Source organism: Anthonomus grandis, chromosome 16 (genome assembly GCF_022605725.1).
Source record: "Anthonomus grandis grandis chromosome 16, icAntGran1.3, whole genome shotgun sequence".
Classification (NCBI taxonomy): Eukaryota; Metazoa; Arthropoda; class Insecta; order Coleoptera; family Curculionidae; genus Anthonomus; species Anthonomus grandis.
Genome location: NC_065561.1, coordinates 6,481,624 through 6,502,244, shown reverse-complemented (window position 1 = coordinate 6,502,244; position 20,621 = coordinate 6,481,624). Strand labels below are relative to the sequence as shown.

At 29.7% G+C, this 20,621-nt stretch overlaps 1 protein-coding gene and 1 long non-coding RNA gene across 2 annotated transcripts in view; one reads left to right on the top strand and one right to left on the bottom strand.

The window, feature by feature from the left end:
* LOC126745643 (division abnormally delayed protein) overlaps positions 1 to 20,621 on the top strand; it is a 415,201-nt gene that overhangs the window by 377,397 nt on the left and 17,183 nt on the right. The gene's annotated exons all lie outside the window — the stretch shown is intronic.
* Positions 1,759 to 2,939, bottom strand: LOC126745648 (uncharacterized). The gene is made up of 2 exons (XR_007663627.1): positions 2,746 to 2,939; positions 1,759 to 2,686 (listed from the first exon to the last, which is right to left on the bottom strand). It is a non-coding gene; the product is annotated as an uncharacterized LOC126745648 (long non-coding RNA).

The window sequence follows — 20,621 nt, the reverse complement described above, 5'->3', positions numbered from 1 at the left end:
CAGTATTTGGAAAAAGAAAAAACATAGCTGCAGATTTTTAAAATGATCCAAAACTAAGTAGATATTTCCCCAGTGAAAAACAGTGGCGAAGAATGAAATTCTGTGAAGCCATGATGGAATGTTATGAAATTAAAATTTTTTTAAGAAATATTTTATTTTGAAATAATCTTCTTTTCCATTACATGAGAAACACAATTCTTCTGTTGTTCGATATTTACCTCGGAAAAGTGAGCCCAGCAGTTTTTAATTCCATACTCAGTATCCTCAAAAATTAAATGTTTGGGCTGCTAATTTGGTCGACCCTATTATTTTAGGGTAATTTTTTATTAATGGTATTTTATACGCCCAAAAATAACTTGAGTTGCTGCAAAATAAAGTTCTTCTTACCGTTCAGATCCTTCCTGATTTAGACCTGGAATCAGTTTATTTTCAAAAAAACGTTTATATTTAAGATTTTTAATTTTATTATTTACATAGTGTGTAAATTTTTCTATTTTCATCCGAGTTAATATTTCATTTTTATTATTTATAATGCTGTAATTTGAAAACACAGATTCAGCTGTTAATTTCAAACATGAGAGACCAAGAAATAAGAATGCCTGAGAACGTCGAGAGAGAATCTGTAGAGTACCGTCCAAAACATTTAACCCAAAAGCGAGCTCAGCGAAGGCATTAAACATATGTAAGACTTCTTTACTTCGAATATTGCACAAAGATCTCAATTTTCACTCATATGAAATTAAAGTAGTGCAAGCACTAAAACAAACAGACATCCCAAATCTTCTGCGTTTTGCTGAAACTTTTCTTGAAAATGAGATCGATATTCACAATCTGTGGATGTCTAGCATCAAGGCACACTTCCATTGATACGGCTACACCAACAAACAAAATTACCGTTAGTGGAGTTCAGAAAATCCGCACGAATACAGCCCGAAGATAAGAGCATGGTGTGCTATATCATCAATGGAAATTACCGGTTCCCTATTTTTTTGATTGAAGATTGAAATGATAATACTGTTACGGTCAATTCCGAGTATTATACCACTATGTTTAATAATTTTTTGAGTAAGCAATTAAACAGATTTCTACAGAACAACCAATCTAGGTTTCAGCAAGATGGTGCTACTTCACACACCACAAGAGCGGCCTTAAACTCTTCGCAAATATTGTTTCCGACACACGTTATTTCTAGACGTGGAGATATTGCATAGCCTGCAAGATCTAACGGCTTGCGATTGTTAAGCAAAGAACCATTCAGAAGCTTAAAACAAAAATTATTAAAGAAATTGCTAATATTCCCCTATGACATGTTGCCTAGGGTTATGGAGAATTTCCACATAAGGCTTAAAGGTGTATTGAGAGAAGGGAAGGCCATTTAGTTGAAATTATTTTTAAGAAATAAAAATGGCATATAACTAGCTTTCTATTGTTTGACTTTAGTTTATTTAAACTAAATTAGCGTGGCAATCTTAAACTAATCAAATCTTCCTGCTCCAAATTTAATTTTTGGGTTTTATTAGATTAATGATATTTTCGTAAGATGTGCTTAAGTTGTCAATATCTTGTTTTTGTTTACGTTGTTTTGATGATTTTTTCTATGTTTATCATTTCTGAGATTAATCTTTTCTTATATTTATAAGGTTAAAGTAAAAAGAGGCATTATGATAATGCCCGGAAATTTTATTGCTTATCCAATTTTATTTCTCTCATAATAAAGAATAAACATCCATTTTATACAAAAAATAATGTTTCTTTAAATACTAAAAATTAAACTTTATTTCCAAAATAAAAATTACAATTTTGAAATGTCCCGGAAAATGTAGCTGATCCCACTATAGAATGGTCGGTGTTTTTTGTGATGGTAGAGGTGGGAGCACTAACGCTATTTTGTATAGTTTGTAAATTGTCCATTAAAGAATTTTCAATAGTCGATACGGAATTAACCTCGGAATTAACTGAACTGGCAATCATTTTGGCTACTTTATTTTTGGATGAAATACTTTCTTCTATATATCCTTCAGCCACTAAAGAGCTTTTCCATTTCCCATGTTGTTTTAGCATTTCAAACGAAGCACCTGCCTCAACAAGTAAAGTTGATGATGTGCGACGCAAACAGTGGCCGGTATAAGCTTCTGCATTATCCAGTTTTAAAAATTTTGCGATCAATGTTGGGACGCATCCTATGGTATTTTTTTCCAATAGGTTGTACTGTACAGCGACTCTTTCTATAGGTAAGAAAGAATCTTCGCTCCTTTATTCCAGCTGGTCTTAATGCTGCGTACTTTTTTATTAAATTTAAAGCGCCTAAATCTTCTTCAATGATAGTAAAACTTTTTGAAGTTGAAGTTTTAGTTTCTGGTATTTTTATAACCAAGACCGTTCCTCTATCTTCAATATCATCAATGGTCATTATGTACAACTCATCTCGTCTTAAACCTCCAAAAACACACATTACCAATATGACTTTGTGTACCAAGTAGATATTATCATGGGCCTTCTTAATAAATTTTATTATTTATTCTCCTTCCAAAAATTTAGACTTCTTCGGGACATATCCTTTCGACTTAACTTTTAAAAAAGATATGAGACGATGGTATTGCGAGATGTCTATATTTTTATAGACCATTAACGTAGACTTTAGGGTAGAATACTTGGTCCAGAGAGAGTTCGGACTGTATTTTTCCGACTAAAAATATTAAAATTTGTTAAAAATATGTACCTATTAAAATAAAGTCAATAACACACCAGTTCCTGAAAATATGCCATTAGAACGGTTTCGGTTATTTGAACAATTGTGTTGGCATATTTCCAAATACCAAATATGCCATACTCCCAATCATACTGTTGCCTTGATTTAACTGGCAAAAGATTTTCGGTCGCTTTTATGGCCTTTTCTCTTATATTTTTTGGAATTTCTTCCATTTTAAGCAGATATTTAAACAAAAAATGTCAACTGACTAACTGACAGAAACATCAAAGTCAAACTTAAATAATCACTGCAAGTCACTTGATAAATTTCTGTAGGTAGGTATGTACGTATATCTGTACAGGTAGACCCTATTTTTTAATTAATATTAAATATATTTTTGGTCATAAAAATCAATTTTTAGGTAAAACATAAGGCATTGTATGCACCACGGGCTTTGTTAGACTCTAATGCCCATCAGGCGGAAACCTACTATTTCCACCTTCCGGGCATTATCGTCCTTACAATGCCCTTGATACATAAATAGCTATTCCATCAAAAAGTAACTGTTATCAAATGTGAAATTTAGAAGTTAAAAAAATTGTTCTCTTGATAGATTATAATTATGTAACGGAGAACTAACAAAACTGACAATAGGTCTAAGTGGGATATTTTCTTTGTGTATTTTAGGTAAAGTTATTGTGCATTTCAGGTTCTTAGCCTGATTTGGTGTAAGATAGGGAGAAATGTTATCAATAAGTTTATTTAGTTTGTTTTGCGTGTTAATTGTTGTATCTTTGTTAAGAGTTTATGTACGTAATGAGTTACTTATTTTATTGTAAACTACTAACAGTTCTAGTAAAAATCTATTTAGAAAATACTATCTCACACGTTCAAAAATTGAAAAGAAGAAGAAATATTTGTTCATATTTTTAATTTAATTTAATTTAACTTTATTTACCTTGATACCTGCCGAAACGTTGGTTCAAATTAGGTATTTTTAATAAATAAGTAGGTCTTCTCGTTTTCAATTTTAATATTTATAACAAACTTAGGTAGGATATTAAGAAGAAGAAACTAGCTCAGAGATTAATAGATTAAACCTCAGCTACTAGGTATGAAAAAATACCTCAAGTAAATTATTGTATTTAAAACTTATCGAACTTGAATTAAATTGAATATAATAAAGAGTATTGCTAAATATTAACTCCAAATTTCTTTTAAATACGTGAATAAGTCTATTTTCTTCTTTTCAATTTTGAGCGTGTCGGATAGTATTTTCTAAATTGATTTTTACTAGAACTGACTTAATACCCAATAAAACGAGAAAATTATTATGAATTCGTCACAACAATACAGATTTTATTTTTATGTGCGCATTTTTATCGGATAAAAGTAACTACAGTAGCATTTCTCTTGTCTGCTCTTGTTATAATTATATTTGATTGATTTTTTTAAAAAGATTTGTGTTTTTAAATTAATCAGAATTTTGTCTGAGTTGTTAATACTTTTAATATGGGTGTGATTAATTATTGTGTTAATGATTTGGTTCCTATTTTCAATTTTTAGATTTTCATCGTTTATTTAGTCCAGAACGTATTGTATAATAAGTTGTTCTAAAGGAAATTCAGTTGATGAATATGGAATATATTCATCTGGGCTTAAAGTGTCTTGAATATCGATAGGAAAATCAATGTTTGTTAGGTTAATGAACCATTTTTTATTGTTAATGTTGTTCTTTTCTCTATACTCTTCTTTTTTAAGAAGAACTTTTTTTTCTGTTTAATCTGAATTTCTCTAAGCAACTTTTTATAGGTTTTTTCGCGTAATATTTTGCAAATTTTTATTGCAAGTAATGCAGTTGTCCCCGTCAATGTCAAAGACAATCATACTGAAATCTGAAAAACAACCACGTTACAGGCGAGTCGAAGAGTGCACAAAATGCATGCGCGCGCATTGAATAATAGTCAATTCTCCATCCTGTATAATTAATACTGTAATAAATGTTTAGAGTATACGTTGATCCAATTTTAAAGTGGTATGGAATCAATTCTTATATGAGTGATATAATTTTATTTGTAAAAGCTCCACAATATTATTTAGGGTATGCGTAATAGACTAACCAGTTACTATTTGTAACAATTTTTACCTAAATAGCGTTAGTATAATAAAGTTAACGTATAGCCATAGAGCAAATGTATAGGTTAATTTCCACACAATCGCCAGGGGCCGAACACCGACGAGGTATTTTATCACTTCGCTAATAGATTTTGATAATTTATTGCCCATACAATTTTCTTAATTTATTTTCTAAGTTGTTTGTTTCTTTTTTGTTTTACACATAAAGCGACTTATGTAAATTAGGCACATAATCTTCGGGGCTCGTGTGGGTGGAGGATACTGGGATACCATCGCGGGCCCGTGTGCGTTGAAACAAAAAAAATACGATTGTATAAGATAGCTTTTTATGGGTATATTAAGGAGTTTTTATTGCCCAATTTATGTTGTGAAAGTTTACCGTTAGTAAATATAAAAAATTTAAAAGACAGAAGCCCGTTTTCAGGAAATTAGTTTTTTTTTAATATAATGCATTTTCTTACGTATCTCTCAATCTATCTACATGATTTAAAAGTTTATAATATAAAAGTTCCACTATTAACAAAATACACACTTTTCACATATTAATAATGAGTACTTATAAATAATATTTTAACGCAATATATAACATTTGTTATTTCTTAAAAAAATAAGACATCAATTGTATTTTCTTGGACCAAATTCTTTAACGCTTATTATTCCAAACACAAATATATTGTTTGTTTTCTAAGTTAACCTTGGCAATAATTTTCTATTGTAATAATTATAGTTCTTTATATTTTTCTTGGCAATTAATCATTAATAAAAAATAGATAAATATAATCTTTTATAAATGAGTTTGCCATCTTATTTCTAATATTCTAAAAAATATACAAATAAGGTGAATTACAAAAGTCTCTAAATTTTGTTTCTCCCTACATAACAAGGTCTTTTCTTTTATAAAAGATGTTTAGCATTTTCTTTGTTCCATTATAAGACTTAGCTGACTAGTGAGATTACTAAGGTTGGAAAATAGGTTTGCGCTATAAAACCCGAAAACTATTAGCGGCACGAATAAAGTGTTACCTCCCGTGTACACAAAGTGGTATGAATGAAGGCTTTGGGGAATAACAGGTAGATTTCACGTCAGAGAAAGCGCTGCTAGTCATCTGTTATTATGCCTTCATTCTTTTCGATTTGATTAATCGATCGACGGTCCTGATTGAACTTTACAAATTGATAATCGGACCGCGTTTTCTCACCACATTTTGTTATTTTTAATAATTATCACGGTTTTTTAAAAGACACTTTTTTATTTGTAAAATTGTAATTTATTATTTATTTTAGTATATACGCACAGGTTCTTAGTTTTGTTACATAGATTATCCAGTAAGAACGCGCAAGTTGGAATAAATTCATTTAAAATTCAGGGAAGTTTTCGAAAAAAAAACGCTCGGACACGTTAATTTTTGATTTTTTTGATGATGAATTCATGTATACTGGGTGGACTAAAAACGAGCTACGACTATCAACTTAATTTTTTTAAATATAAACACCCATTTTTTATTTTATTTTTTAATTCTGTATAAAATTTTAAGAATATTTTGTATACTAACTATACCTATTATTTATATATATATTATTTTATTATCTATATCTAACCTCAATATTTATTAAGAAATTTGCGAATACATTTTTTATAAATAACCATGAATTTTTGGATCAGTTTATAAAAAAAAACAAAACAAAAAAAATAAAAGAAATGTTCAAATTGTTGACCATTAACTTCCTGACAGTAACCAAGTCGATATTCAAATTCTTGTAATACTTTACCATCCTGTTGGAACCATATCGAGTCTTCCTGTATAAATGGGTTTTCATCATTTGGATAAAGTGCAATTAAACTAGATATTATCTGATTTTGTACATTTGTATAGTCAGTGGTATTAATTTTTAGTTGCAACTTGTTTTTTTTTCACTAGTTGAAATATTTTGGAACTTTGGGCACATTTTTTTTCTTAAAAACCACTTCGGTGAAATTCCCGGGAGTTTGGATGGTTTTCAGATAAGGTGCTGAAATTATAATCGTAATCATTATTATAATAATATTAATAATAATAATAATAATAAATTATATTCCTTTTTTATGCTATAAGAAAATGAAATTCGTAAGTTTTTTTTATTCTGTCAAAATATATGAAACATGGTTTAAATACTAATTTTACTTATTAGTTAGTAGTTTTCTTTTTCCTTGGTTGATGCGGAAGACTATCATAGAGGGGATGGTGATTAACTTCAATTACTCCTTTTGGTTCTTGTAAATGTCTAAATTTATCGTCGGATATAGGTAGCTGGCTTTTGTATAAAACAGGATAGCTGGGCAAAGTTTGAGCTTCTCTCTGGTTTTTGCCAATTTTTAATAATCTAAGGTATACAATACTTCGCCATTAGGTAAGTATTTCAGCCGTCTGATGTCTACCACCACAGGATCTCTTACTCGCTTTCCAGATCTAATTAAACTTACGTTTGATGGGACCTCAAATTTTTTGAAAAATTTAAAATTCAAGACCTTAATATTGTAAGGGTTGTGTGGACATGCCATACGCAGTCGCGCGACTTAATCTGTAGGTAAGCTTATGGGTTCCTAGAAGTAATATTCAAGGGTTGAATGAACGGAATCGGCCTTCATCAAGGTGTGCTCATTTTCCAAAAAGAGTTGCTGAACTGCAACGTTTTTTCTGCAGAAAAATCATTTGGGGCATTTGCTAATATTTTGTTTCGATTTTGATGCAAATTCATTAGAGAAAACTCCACCACTGGCTTCATGTCATACATAAAGTGTGACTTTTTTGTTATTTAGCGCATATATGGTAAAATTATGTACCTGTAATTTTGGTTTATAATAACTCTCTGAGCCTCTTTGCCCAAGCACAGAGTGTTGAAAAACATTTTTCGATAAACATTTAAGCGACTGCTAATATTTTTTTCCTCTTCGTATTGGCCTTGTACTGTATTGTACTACTAACTAGCAACGAATTTTTTTTTATCCCCATAAGGTCAATTTCCACAATTAAGAAAATATCTCTTTCCGTTCATTGCCAGAAATATTAAAACACAAGAAGGACTTCTTATGCAATTTCTCTTTAGTTACGTTAATACACCTAGCTTTTAATTCTCTATTGCTTCTTGGGGTATTTGTTACAAGCTTCTCCTTATTTCTCTTGTATTCCTCATATGTCTTTCCTCGAACTCTTCTAAGTTGTGCTAATTTTCTTTTCTGTGACACACAATTTTTCGGCCGGTAGATAGTCAGGGTCTTTTACTTTTTGAGCAACCTCTATTTCTAAAACGTCTTCATAGACATCAGATCTGTCTATTATATCATATTATATTTCCTATTATATCAATAATTTTAATTTTATTATGTGTACTTTTTTGAGGAGAATGTGAGTATAAATTTTTATTACTGACATATTATTTTGTTTTCATTACTTGAATTGGAATAAACTTTAGTATCACTAATGACATCCGCCACGTCTAATTATTTAATCAATATATCGGTCGAAACTATATAATTTTCAATAACTCTAATTTTGTTATCTGTCGCATTAAATATCAACTGGCTTTCATCCCTAATGTATTTGTATCTAATGTACTTGTATTATCTAACTCGGTTCGATACAAATCTGGTACTTCTGGCTTGGCTGCTAGGTTGTTCATTATTTTCTTAGTTCGTGCAGATATGACTGACATATATTTTATATTTTTCTGAAAATTAAAACTTAAATAAATTAAAATACTTAAAAAAATCTGTACCTATTTAATATGCAGGATGGTAAAACGTTATTAATTTCAGTATGTTAAAGAAAATGCCCATTTTTGAGTAAATTTTTTGTGTAAAAGTCAACTTTTTCAATATTATATTGGATATTAGAATAAGTAACATCTATTCTGGACCACCCTGCATATTCATCAGTTTAATAAAGTATTTTTCGAATTGATAGGCAATAATTAATTTGTAATAACATTCATCTCTTGCCTAAACTGGTCGAACTGGAACTTCACTACAAATACAACTACAAATCCTGGCACCTTAATCTAAGCTAATTTACGCAGCTTAGACTACTTATTAGTACTTACTACGTACCCAACTTTCAATTAATTAAACTGTGCTTAAACACAAAAATATCAGTAGACGCTCTGATACACTTATTACAATAGGTTATTATTATTTTAAAAACAAAACAAATAAGACAGGTTATATACATTATGTAAAATTTCTAGCGAATGCCTGTGATGTGACACATCTATTGTAATATCTCAAATGTACCTGCATACTGCACAATGGAGTTATTGTGACCCCTATAAATGCACCCATGTATATGAGCTTTATACATCGGATATATTACTGTTTTACTTTTTATGTGGTGATCACATTGGTAGTTTTACATGTAAAATAAATGTAATTTATTTCGTATTTTTCACAATGGAGATATTTCCACCAGATACTTTAGGCTATGATGACATGCTAAAACGCACCTATGTTAAAACCTCATTATCTTAAAATTTGTCATATAGGAGGTATTCGTAGCTCGACGACGATATATCAAAAAGGCTGCATTAATTTTTAAGTCTTTTAATTATTAATGAAGGTCTAACAAAAGTGTAGCATTTTTATTTTTTTGGTTGCTTTTATGATGTAAAAATTTAATATTGTATGAATAGTACTTATCGTGACCTCTAGTGTCTAGTTAATGGCATTGTGAAAATAAGAACTTCTAGATGGCGCTAGCTGTTCTTCGCTTTGAATTTTAAACAATTTACTGGAATTAGGTTGGTTTTCTCTCTCTCTCTCTCTCTCTGACTAACGTGATTGTTCTATCTGTCTGTCTTTGTGATTGGTCACGTACGCCATGCTTAAGGATCAACTTTTACGTATTGGCATTTTCGATACCGGGGCTGTTGTTGCCATTGTTCTTCCTGTAATTTGAATACTTTGCCTTTTGGGATTAGATTGAATTCCGTACTCGCTGCAACTTAAAGCTAAGCAAGGCAACGTTGTATTGTCAATTATTCTAAGACTGGGTCTGCGTCTGCGTTTCTGGGTACATCTACCGAAGATGTACCCAGAAATTGCGTTTTGGTTTCCTCTTCCAAATAGTGTGGTCTTCAGGTTAACAAGTTCGAATTGCTCGAGGTTGGGATTCGACCTCATAGTTACCTCATGGCGACACTTTGTGAAAGATTATTTATTAATACATTTTATAAAAGACCCTCCAACATCTTAAGGGTCTTACGCTGGGTCATAATAAGATCTTATGTTGGGTCCTAAGTCTTAAGTGAGATCTTACTTTTAAGAGCCATCCCAAGACCATCCAGCCATAGCAGGTGCTGTTCCCATTTCTCATCAGAAATTAGAGCTTTTTCAGGATTTATTGCTTTTTCATGACGTTATTGATTGGACCTTAGTCAGCCGCTGTCCTTTCAGTTCTTTCTTGGTAATTTACATATCTACCTAAATAATAATGTTTTCGATACCTTTCAATCTCACTATCCTGATTTTCATACAGTATTATATGTAAGCAACTACACTGAAAGACATATTTATTTTTTATTTAATTTAGTACATGTTGTACAGTATAGTGTGCGGTAGGTTATTGACTTTGGCCAAAGAGTAGTTACATACTAGCAAAATATTAGATTTTTTTTTATGTTTTAGAGCTTTGATGCATAAAGTTTTGATTTTAGGGATTGTAGTTTTAAAAAGAATGATTTATTTAAGTGACAGTTTAAACAATGAACATCTGTCCAGAAATAGCATATTTTGATAATATAATGTTATTAATTGAAACTTATTTTATGTTTTACTATGTGTTATATTTCTTAACATCCTTTTCGTTTATGTGAGAACCAATTTGTCAGTTAAAGGTTCTTACAACTGCACTTTAAATAAACACATTAATCTGGATGGCGCCCACAATTTAAAAGGTAAGCATCTCTAGAATAAATTATGCCAACCCACCACATTGTTCTCCAGACTGATAAGCTGTCGTTAGCATATGTGCCACTTTATTAAAGACTTTGAACATCATTCAATTAAAAAAAAAACAGAAATCTAAATAGAGTGGTTACAAAAGACTACCTAATAAATCTTTTCTAGTCACAAAAAAATAGTCATGAATTTCATAGTGTTTTCTTTGGAAGATGCTGAATTTACTTAAAAGATGCACACCTATGAGAAATACTTAATTACCATAAAGTTATTACAAAGATATATAAAAAATGAATATTCAACAAATTTAATCCAAACAATACGGGATATTTACATAAAGTCTATACAAAACTAATACAGTACAACTAAAAATATGTTATTTTAATTAGTCTTGGTCCAAAACTTGATAATCAGAAAAACGTAGAACTTGACAATTCTCTTTAGTAGTTTTGGAGCAATCTGATAAAAATAATACTTATTTTTCGTAGTTATTTTGGGACTAATATTACAAAAAGAAATACTTTGGTGATTTATATTAAATTTTAAAACTGTCTGCTATATTACAATCACAAAAATCATAATCATAATTCTAAATTACCGTTCATGTATTATGACATATTTCATACTAATACAGAACTTTTTTTTTACTTAACCACAATCCTTTTCAATTCAACCTAATGACAAGATTTTCTCAAGAGAAAAATATTCAAAGCATGCCAGGCCTCGGCGAATGTTCTTTGATATATCCGAAAAAGAAGAAAAACAAAATAATGCGGTATTTCGGCCCACATGCTTTTCAAATGAAGTTGAAATTTGTTTGCCTGCTCTTATTTCGGTCTGGACCAGTCAGATACCTTTTGCCTTTCGAAACCTTCGAGGCTCATTTAAATTTGCACAATTTAAGCATTCCACGATTTAGAATTGCCATTTCCGTTTTCGATTCGACAACGTTAGTAAGATAAAATGATTTTGATTATTAATTAACCTTTTTATAATTGGATGGCAGTTTAATGAAAAAAGATTAATAACATTTTCCTAATTAGAGTTGAAGTAATTAGAAAAAATATCCTTAGAATAATTAAAAAGGTAATTAAAATTTAGATCTTAACAAATAATAGTAATACACAGGGGGTTTTTATAAAAAAATAATACTACAGTAATCGTAATATACAGGATAAATTAAGGTTTGAAGATAATTACTTGTAATTTTCTACTTTATATTTAACTTTAAGGTTAAATGATGTAAAAAATATTTTTACAATCTTATTATTGTTAAGTGTAACAGAAGGTCGGGTTTCAAATTTGCCATTTTTTATGTTAAACAAGTGATATTAAAAGTATTTATTTATTTTTTTTACTTTTTTTGAGATGCCCAATTTCAGTTCATCACTCCCATATACAGGATGTTCAATAAATAATTTAACGGCTAATTCCTGTTAAGTGTATATATATATATATATATATATATATATATATATATATATATATATATATATATATATATATATATATATATATATATATATATATATATATATATATATATATAAATATATATATATATATATATATATATTATCCTTGCCTTGATATGCTTCATAGAAATATGATACAGGTCATGCAGAATGCCTGTGCTCGTTTAGTTTTTGTCTTAAAAACACATGATCAATATATCTCATAAACAGGAAACAGGTAAAAATATCATTTATACAATTTTATCCATAAACTTTTCGCCAATTATGATTGCAATTTTATTATCTTGAGCAATATCCTTAAAACACCTCGTTCCATACATTATGTAAATAAAGTATTTTATCCCTCGGTTTCGTACAATACTTTATACTAGGCCCTTTGCCTATAACGTAATAAAGTTACTCAACTCACTGCCGCATGAATTTCGATTGCATATTCTTAATAAATTTAAATTTAATTTTCATGAATGGTTTGGAAACAGTTCAAACTTGTTAAAAATTTGCAGTGAGAACAAACCTTAAGGCGCCATCTCCACTTTAGGTTTGTTTTCACTGCAAATTTCTTACAAGTTTGAAACTGCTTTTAAACCATTGTTGATGCGCATGCGTAAAATATTACAACTTCTGATCGATTTAAAACCGTTTGTGCAAACATCAAATACGGGTTGAGTGGAGAAGAAAAATAACCTCACTTTTTTATGCCAGTGGGAAAAGGGCAATAAAATAAAACATAAACAAAGAAAATTTACAGTACAACCTTAAAATAGCTGTATATTATTAATAGAGTTTAAGATTGTGTGATTATTTACTACTTCAGGGCTTACTCTAAAATAATCGAGAAATTCTATTCTATTAAATTGGAACACAGTTTCATCAAAATAGTTTTGATTTTCGTTCTTCCAGTAAATCTTCTTTAAAAATCTGTGTCGGAATCAACATAACTCGGAATTAACAAAATTCTGATCAGATTCTTCCAACGATTCAAAATCACTCATTTCCTTAATGTGTATTTTTAGACTAAGCCAACAATTTAAAATACAATTTTTCAAAACGAATATACAATATACAATACGACAAAAAACAAACAACAATTTAGAGGTTATGTTCATATTCCGAAGATCGGCGTTGACTGGCTACACGAATTCTCTGACACTTTGCTTGAAATAAATCCGAAAACAAGTCTGACTATCAGATGACAATCAGAAATTTGTGTAATAACATCAAACTTTTGATTTGAAACCGATCAGAAGTTTCTGTGCGAACGCGTTTTACTCTATTGCGCATGTTTATTTGTCGAAAATTGTTTCTTACTGCTGTGAGAACAAATCTTTTATCGGCATAGCGACAACCTAAAATACTGGTGCTGTTGGAAGAAGGACGAAACTGAAGTCTCACGTTAAATTTGCTATAGAAATTTATAAAATCCATATTTAAACAATTTTTTTTAAAAAACATTCATTTTTATTAACAATCAAAAATATAGCTACGGATTTCTACAAATCAAATGAACTTAATGAAAATAAACAAGACCAAAAAAACAGAACATTAGAAACAATTCCTTACCAGCAATTTAACAAAACAACTAAAAGCAATATTAAAGAAGCTCAAATAACTCCCATAAATGTTACTGCATATACATTAGGCATCATCATCAAGGTCAGCTTTACCACAAAAGTATAACTGAAAACTAAAAGTAAATTAATATTATACAAAAATTGCTTATAAGACCGCTGTCCTATGTCTGGAGATATTCCACCTTAAATATTTTATTGCAAATTTAAATAATATCCATTACTTTTAAAAGTAATTTTTTCGTTTGTAAAAGTAATTTTTGGGCTGTGGATTTTTAGAATTGGTACATAATTATAGAACATAATTAATGTAAAAGTAATATTGAAAAATTAAAAAGGATTCACACGATATTCTTTTAATATTCTGGCTCAAATAAGACCTATGCCGATATATTTCTTGAGCAATTTTAGATTCCTTGCTTCAGTTCGTAGGCAAAAAATAGTTGAACAGATAAATAGATGAATAAAAAAATGCACAGATAAACAGGTTTTTCTGATATAAATCAAATTACAGAATGGGTTGGTATTATTAGGAAAGTGTTCTTTGGTAAAGTAAGTACCCAGTATTTATTCGCAAATATTTATTTATGTCGAAATGCCGTACCTAATGGACAGTTTAAAAACCGAAATTCTTATGATACTTGGATTTGGAAACCGGATCCGAACTCAAAATAAAGTTGTGGTACTATTTGGAGAAACGCATTTTGATTAATCGCCGCCAGTAAGTTAAAGTACTGTGAGTAAAATTGAGGAGCAATTCAGAACTTATGAACATGTAAGAAGTACCCTAGACAAAAACAACCATGCACTCTAAATGTGTCCGTCAATCTTACAGCAGTATTAACTGTTATAATTAAAGCAAATTTGCCATGTCAGAATGTGAATTTACTATATTTATTAAATTAACCTAAATGATACTAGATTTAGGAAAATCACAGCTTTTTTACTGTCGATATAGTCATTTTGCATAAAAATTACTCCATATGGTTAAAAAATCCGGCACTCTTACAGAACGTCACGAAAATTACAGAAGCCCATAAAACTGATTGAAATACGGTTAAAATTCCCTGCTTACATTATTATAACATCACAGGTACCTGTAAATTCGAATGTTAGGCAGCGTGCATCTTAGTAAGCCAAATGCAAGATCGAAATTGGTATATGAATAGAGGTGCCAAGGTTATTTTATTAGACCAAACGTTCCTGCAAAAAAAATCACAAAAAGAAACTCATTAATAGAAATGCTGGGTGCTCTGCATTAACGTGGAAAGAACTAATAGAAAATGATGCTAGTAATTCGAAAGTAATTATTATTAGTATTGGACAACACCATGTTTAAAGATTTGTTAGAAGAAACAAACAAAGAGATTTCCTAACAAATACTGATCCGCCTACAATTGGGAGTATTAAAAAAGAATGGCCTGTGCTTTTTACTAAAAAAGCTATATTTTAGCATTTTCCAAAACTGAGCCAAAAAGCTAAGTTTACCATTTTTGACGAAGATCAGGACGAAATCGTGCTGCAGTCACTAAGGATACTGGCACATTACTTTAAAGAAGATTTGTCGACCGAAGTACAGGCTGTAAATATATAATTTCTTAATAGCTTACGGTTTTTTATTTTTTTTAAGAACATCAAACCTGGAAGTCAAGAAATATGGAATCGTATAAGTTTTGGAATTATATTAAAATTTGTATTAATATGGATGTTAACGTTGTTTTGTTTACATTCGTTTAGTATATGTACCATTAAAAATAAACTTACTCAAATTAAGCTTTTAAACATTAATTTAACAAAACATGTAGTTCAAAAAGCAAACACAATAAGGGGCCCATATTGTTTTTCTTGCATGTAAGCATGTTAAATGTTTATAGCCTAATAAATCCTAATATTTTAAGGTTAATTCCATTAAGTTTATCTTTTATCCTTTGTTTCACTACAGAATAAATTTGTTATGTTAAGATATGTTTAAATAAATGTATAAAGAAATATATTTTTATTTTATCATAAAAGCTTTTAGTTTGGGATAATCCCACAATTTTTAAACGAATTTTATTTAGGAAATATTACAGCAAAAATATATTATATCTAAATATAAAATAAAAACACAGAAAACAAACCAGCATTTTTTAACCAAAAATATTATAGTAAATTTACAGGGTCTCTGAAAAATGCTTAACGTTTTTTACAAAATTTTTACGGATATATTCGTTGAGTTGGCATTAAAACCATTGTAAAAGTACCAGTCTACAGAAAATCTTTAGTAATATTGCTTAAAAATTACTATAATTATTGCTTACATTTTACAGAAGACCGCAGTAAAATTACGAAACAAAAAAATCACATTTTTCCAGATATATTAAATTTACAGTACTAAAATAAGTTTACTTACACACACTTCTTTTGCTGGCAATATATGACCTACTAAATTTGCTGTAAAATTACCACATTTTCATTTTCAGTGTGAGTATCGAGTATACAAAACTAGATATTCTACTAAGTTACCTCTAGTTCGTTTTTAGCAAACACCGATCATTTGCCTCGTTTTCAAATCTTATCATGTGGTATTTACAAATATCTATCACATAGTTTTTCTTTTTAGGTGAACCGACTAAATTGTGTTACTATGACAAAACAAATCCAAAATGGGTGGTCTAGTAACCTATACAACATCAAGCAAAAACTAATGTGTGGGCTAGAATCATTCGAAATGGAATTATTGGCCTAATGTTTTTTGATAGCAATTTGACTGGTCACAACAGATATCTTGAATTTTTACAAAATACATTGGTACTATAATTAACACGACTGTTTCTTTCTGAGAATTGACAATTTTGACGGAAAAAACTACTTTTGGCAAGACGGTGCACCTCTTCATTATGTTACTAATGTACGAACATTTTTTTAATATTTTTTTATGCAATAGATGCATAGGACGGAGGGCAACAATCGAATTTATCCAGCAAGGTCACCTGACCCTACTTCATTAGATTTTTGTCTTTGAGGTTACCTTAAAAGTAAAGTCTATGCTACAAGACCCAGAATATTGAAGAAGTAAAACAAAGAATTAGAAACGATATTCAATTAAATGCGCCGAAAGTTTTAAAAAGTTAACAAACAGAATCTTATCATCATTTAAGGCTTTGTCAAGAAGTAAATAGATTTTATTTTAAACAATTGCTTAAGTAATATATTGTTTTTTTTTCACAAAAATATACATATTATTACTTTTTATCATCTTTTAAAACTAAAGTATCAGAAATGTTTCAACTTAATTTTAAAAAAAATTATTAAATTAAAGACAAACAAAATGTGCCATCAATATCCATTTTAAACAAGCATTAGTATAAGGTAACACAAGAGGTATTCTACCTAAAAAAATATGTAAGTTAAGTTATGACCTGACCCTTGTCGGATGACTCAGGTGATTTTTAGTAAGGTAATTACTTTCTTAAGATAAACAAAATACGCATTTAACACCAAAATATTTTGTTTTTAATTTTCACACCTCTATACTGTACACGGTTAATTTCCTTTTTAAAAGAGTATTTTTTCCTTTTTTTCTAATCAATTTTTTAATACATTTTAAAGGCCACAAAAAGTCTTAATAGTTGTGTTTTTACGTTTTTCTAATATTTTTTTAAAGATCGCTAGCGAATTTGTTCCAGTTGAAGTACCCAAGTTGTGTACTAAAAAGAGAATAGACGCAATAAGTCACTTACTTCATAATCCAACCTATTTGTAAAAAGTCTGAGAGGTGTATGCTGGCTATGGTGAGGGTGACTTAGGCCACAGAATATGAAATAGGCACTTGTTACTTAGTCTAGAGATAAGTGAAAATAGGCATAGAGTCTTTAATATGAGCATCGACAAGTTAGTAAAACAGAATGATCTGTATATTAAAGAAGCTATTTTCAACTTTAGCTTAAACGTGTAAAAATAATAGTTATGATATTTTTCCTTTTCTGGAAAAGCTTGGTCTTATGGAAAAACGATTTTATAATTACGGGGATACGAGCAAAATAAAAAGTAAAATAAATTGGTTAATCTTTTGTATAGCTCACCAAACATTGTTAGTGGCTCATCGGTGTGGTTTCATCTAGTTAAGAAAGAAATAATGTCTTATGACCAAGAAGGTATTACGAACTAAGTCCTAACTTAAAAAAAAAGTAATGCAAAATAAAATCTTGCAAAGGCAAATTAATATATAGATTTTGATATATATTAACATCTTCAATAAATATTCCGATAAGTAGACAATTTTTAACAGCATTTGTATGTGCTACAAAATACTAGTAAATGTAATGTTTTTGGTTAAATAATTTTTATAATTTTTTATTGTTCATTCTTGTATGTTTGATAAAAATGTTAACAATACATTTCTATAAGTTAAAGTCTTTAATTAGGACTTCTTCCGCTGAATCGAAGCCAGTTTCAAACTTTCAAAATGTCAAAACTTATTAAGCAGCATCTGCTCAAGTAAAATAATAGCCTACCATTTATCAGTGGTTTTATTATAGGCTCCATAGCTCGCCGTCATTGCTAGGAAATATATCAGTAGTTAGGGAAATCAATTAAAATAAAATCCCGTCACTTTGTCCCGGGCTTATACCCAATTTATACGACCAATGGGAGGTGATTAATTAAATTTATCCGCATTCCCACCTGATAATTAGGATAACTCTATATATTAAAAAGTTTCTACTAAACTCAATTTCAGCACCTTAGTTCTTATACGTAAGTGAATATTACTATTCATAGTATATTTGAGACTCTACAAATTTTACCAGTTAAATCAGCTATTGACTTTGACGTTGACGTTTATATCGATAAGATAAGGATTAACCAAATCTAAACCGTAGTTACATAGTAGGGTGGATTGGAATATAAGTGTGGAATATAACATAACTTGATTTGCGTACATTCTGCAATCTGATATGTCACTTCGCAATATTATACGTCAAATAATAAAACTTTTTTACAGAAATCAATCCTGATTTTAGGAATATTTTATTTTTAATTGTGTGTAATAAGTATAGCAAGGCGTATTAATAGTTCATCTATTTCGATTTACCTTTGCATAGTCAAGCAAGAAATGTGCAATTTATTACAGTAATTAGTTTAGAGTGATTTAAATATTTGCGCACATTTATCGAATAGTGCGGTGGGGCTTGCTGCAAAATCAGTTCATTGTATAATAATCTCTCGTTCGATCATAATTTTGCAAAATTGCAAGCGACGATGAAAGTAGTCTTTATTTAGCTCTTGTACTAACAGAATGTGAAAAGGATGGACACTTGTGCGACTCATACCCATGGTAACGGCCAACTGTCTTGTACATAGCGCATTTTCCATCGCTATTTATCATAATACTCTCCGTAAGTTTATTTAATACAGGATTATAAACTGCCTCTTTTGAGTATGAAATTTAACCACCAATTCGCGAACAATTTTCCCAACAACACGATTTTTAGCATTGCATTGGTTAAACGCAACTTGACTTCCAATTTCATTATGTTAAAAAGCTCAGTAATTTTTACTCTTTTTGTAATTACCAATAACTGACATTTAAATTATTTAATAATATCCACATTAACACTTCAGTCATAACTGATAGAATATAGAAATATAGCCTTAGTATAAAGCATTAACCCGAGGATTGTTTACTCACTAAAATGAGCTTAAATTATTTGCGCATTAAAAAAACAGTGCCATCTGTTGAAATAATTTACTTTGACTTAAAGTTTTGAACTCAAATTTAATCGATTTTTCGTCAAACCTATTATTCGTATATAGGGCTCCATATATTCTAAAAGGCTCAATCGATTTTTAAAAACTATGCAGCAACGAATAGGGAATTCAAAGGACTTTTTAATAAAGATGAAAAGCCTTATTTCCATTTTTAAAAAATTAACGATGTCACCTCAACTTAAATGGTTAAGAGTTTTACTGATTTCTGCGTCAAACCTTATCCGCCTATGGATAATGTCTTGCGGTATATTTTCAATTGGCAGGCCTGTATAACAAGGATAAGATAGTTTTAAAAATAAAAATAACATGACATTATTTACTGCAGAAAAAAATAATTTCACACCTATAAAGTAATAAGCCTAATAAATTGCACGTTCCTTGCTTTTCTACGTAAAGGTAAATCGGAATAGATGACCCATACGCCGCTATACTCATTATATACATTCAAAATTAATTATCCCCAAATAAAGATCGTTCTCTCATAAGAAATAAAACGAATGTTTTATTTGTTGGTTACTGGGCAAGCCCTTTATGATCGAACCCGCATTGCTTTCTAAATAAGGTGCATATAATCGGTGTTCCATCTACCCGCATTTCACCTTAAGATCTTATTCAGTTATTTTTAAGTGACAAAAGGTGAAAAATGATCCAGTAGATTGTGCTGTAATCAAACACAAAAGGAACTAAAACGTAATTTTAGTTAAAAAAGCTAAATATAGGATTGTCGGTACCTACTGCATATGTTGTATTAAATCCCAGTTAAGAAATATACTATCAGTTAAGAAAACAATAACTTCGGAATTTAAAAACATGGCACTATTTAAAGAAAGAGTTTGTGAAAACTTTTGTTGAAAAAAAGTGCAAACTTTTTGTAAGTAATACCAACTATTGTAGATGAATAGGTGGGTTTTAAATTTTATTATATTACCTATTAGAAGGTAATAGAAGATTCTTTATGTCCGTCTATAATAGGTATACTATTTTTCTGCTTGCTACGAAAAAATTGCATTTTTTTGTTCAACATAGCTATCATTTTCTCAAAGTTAAGTTAAAAAATAATAATCTGCTGGTTT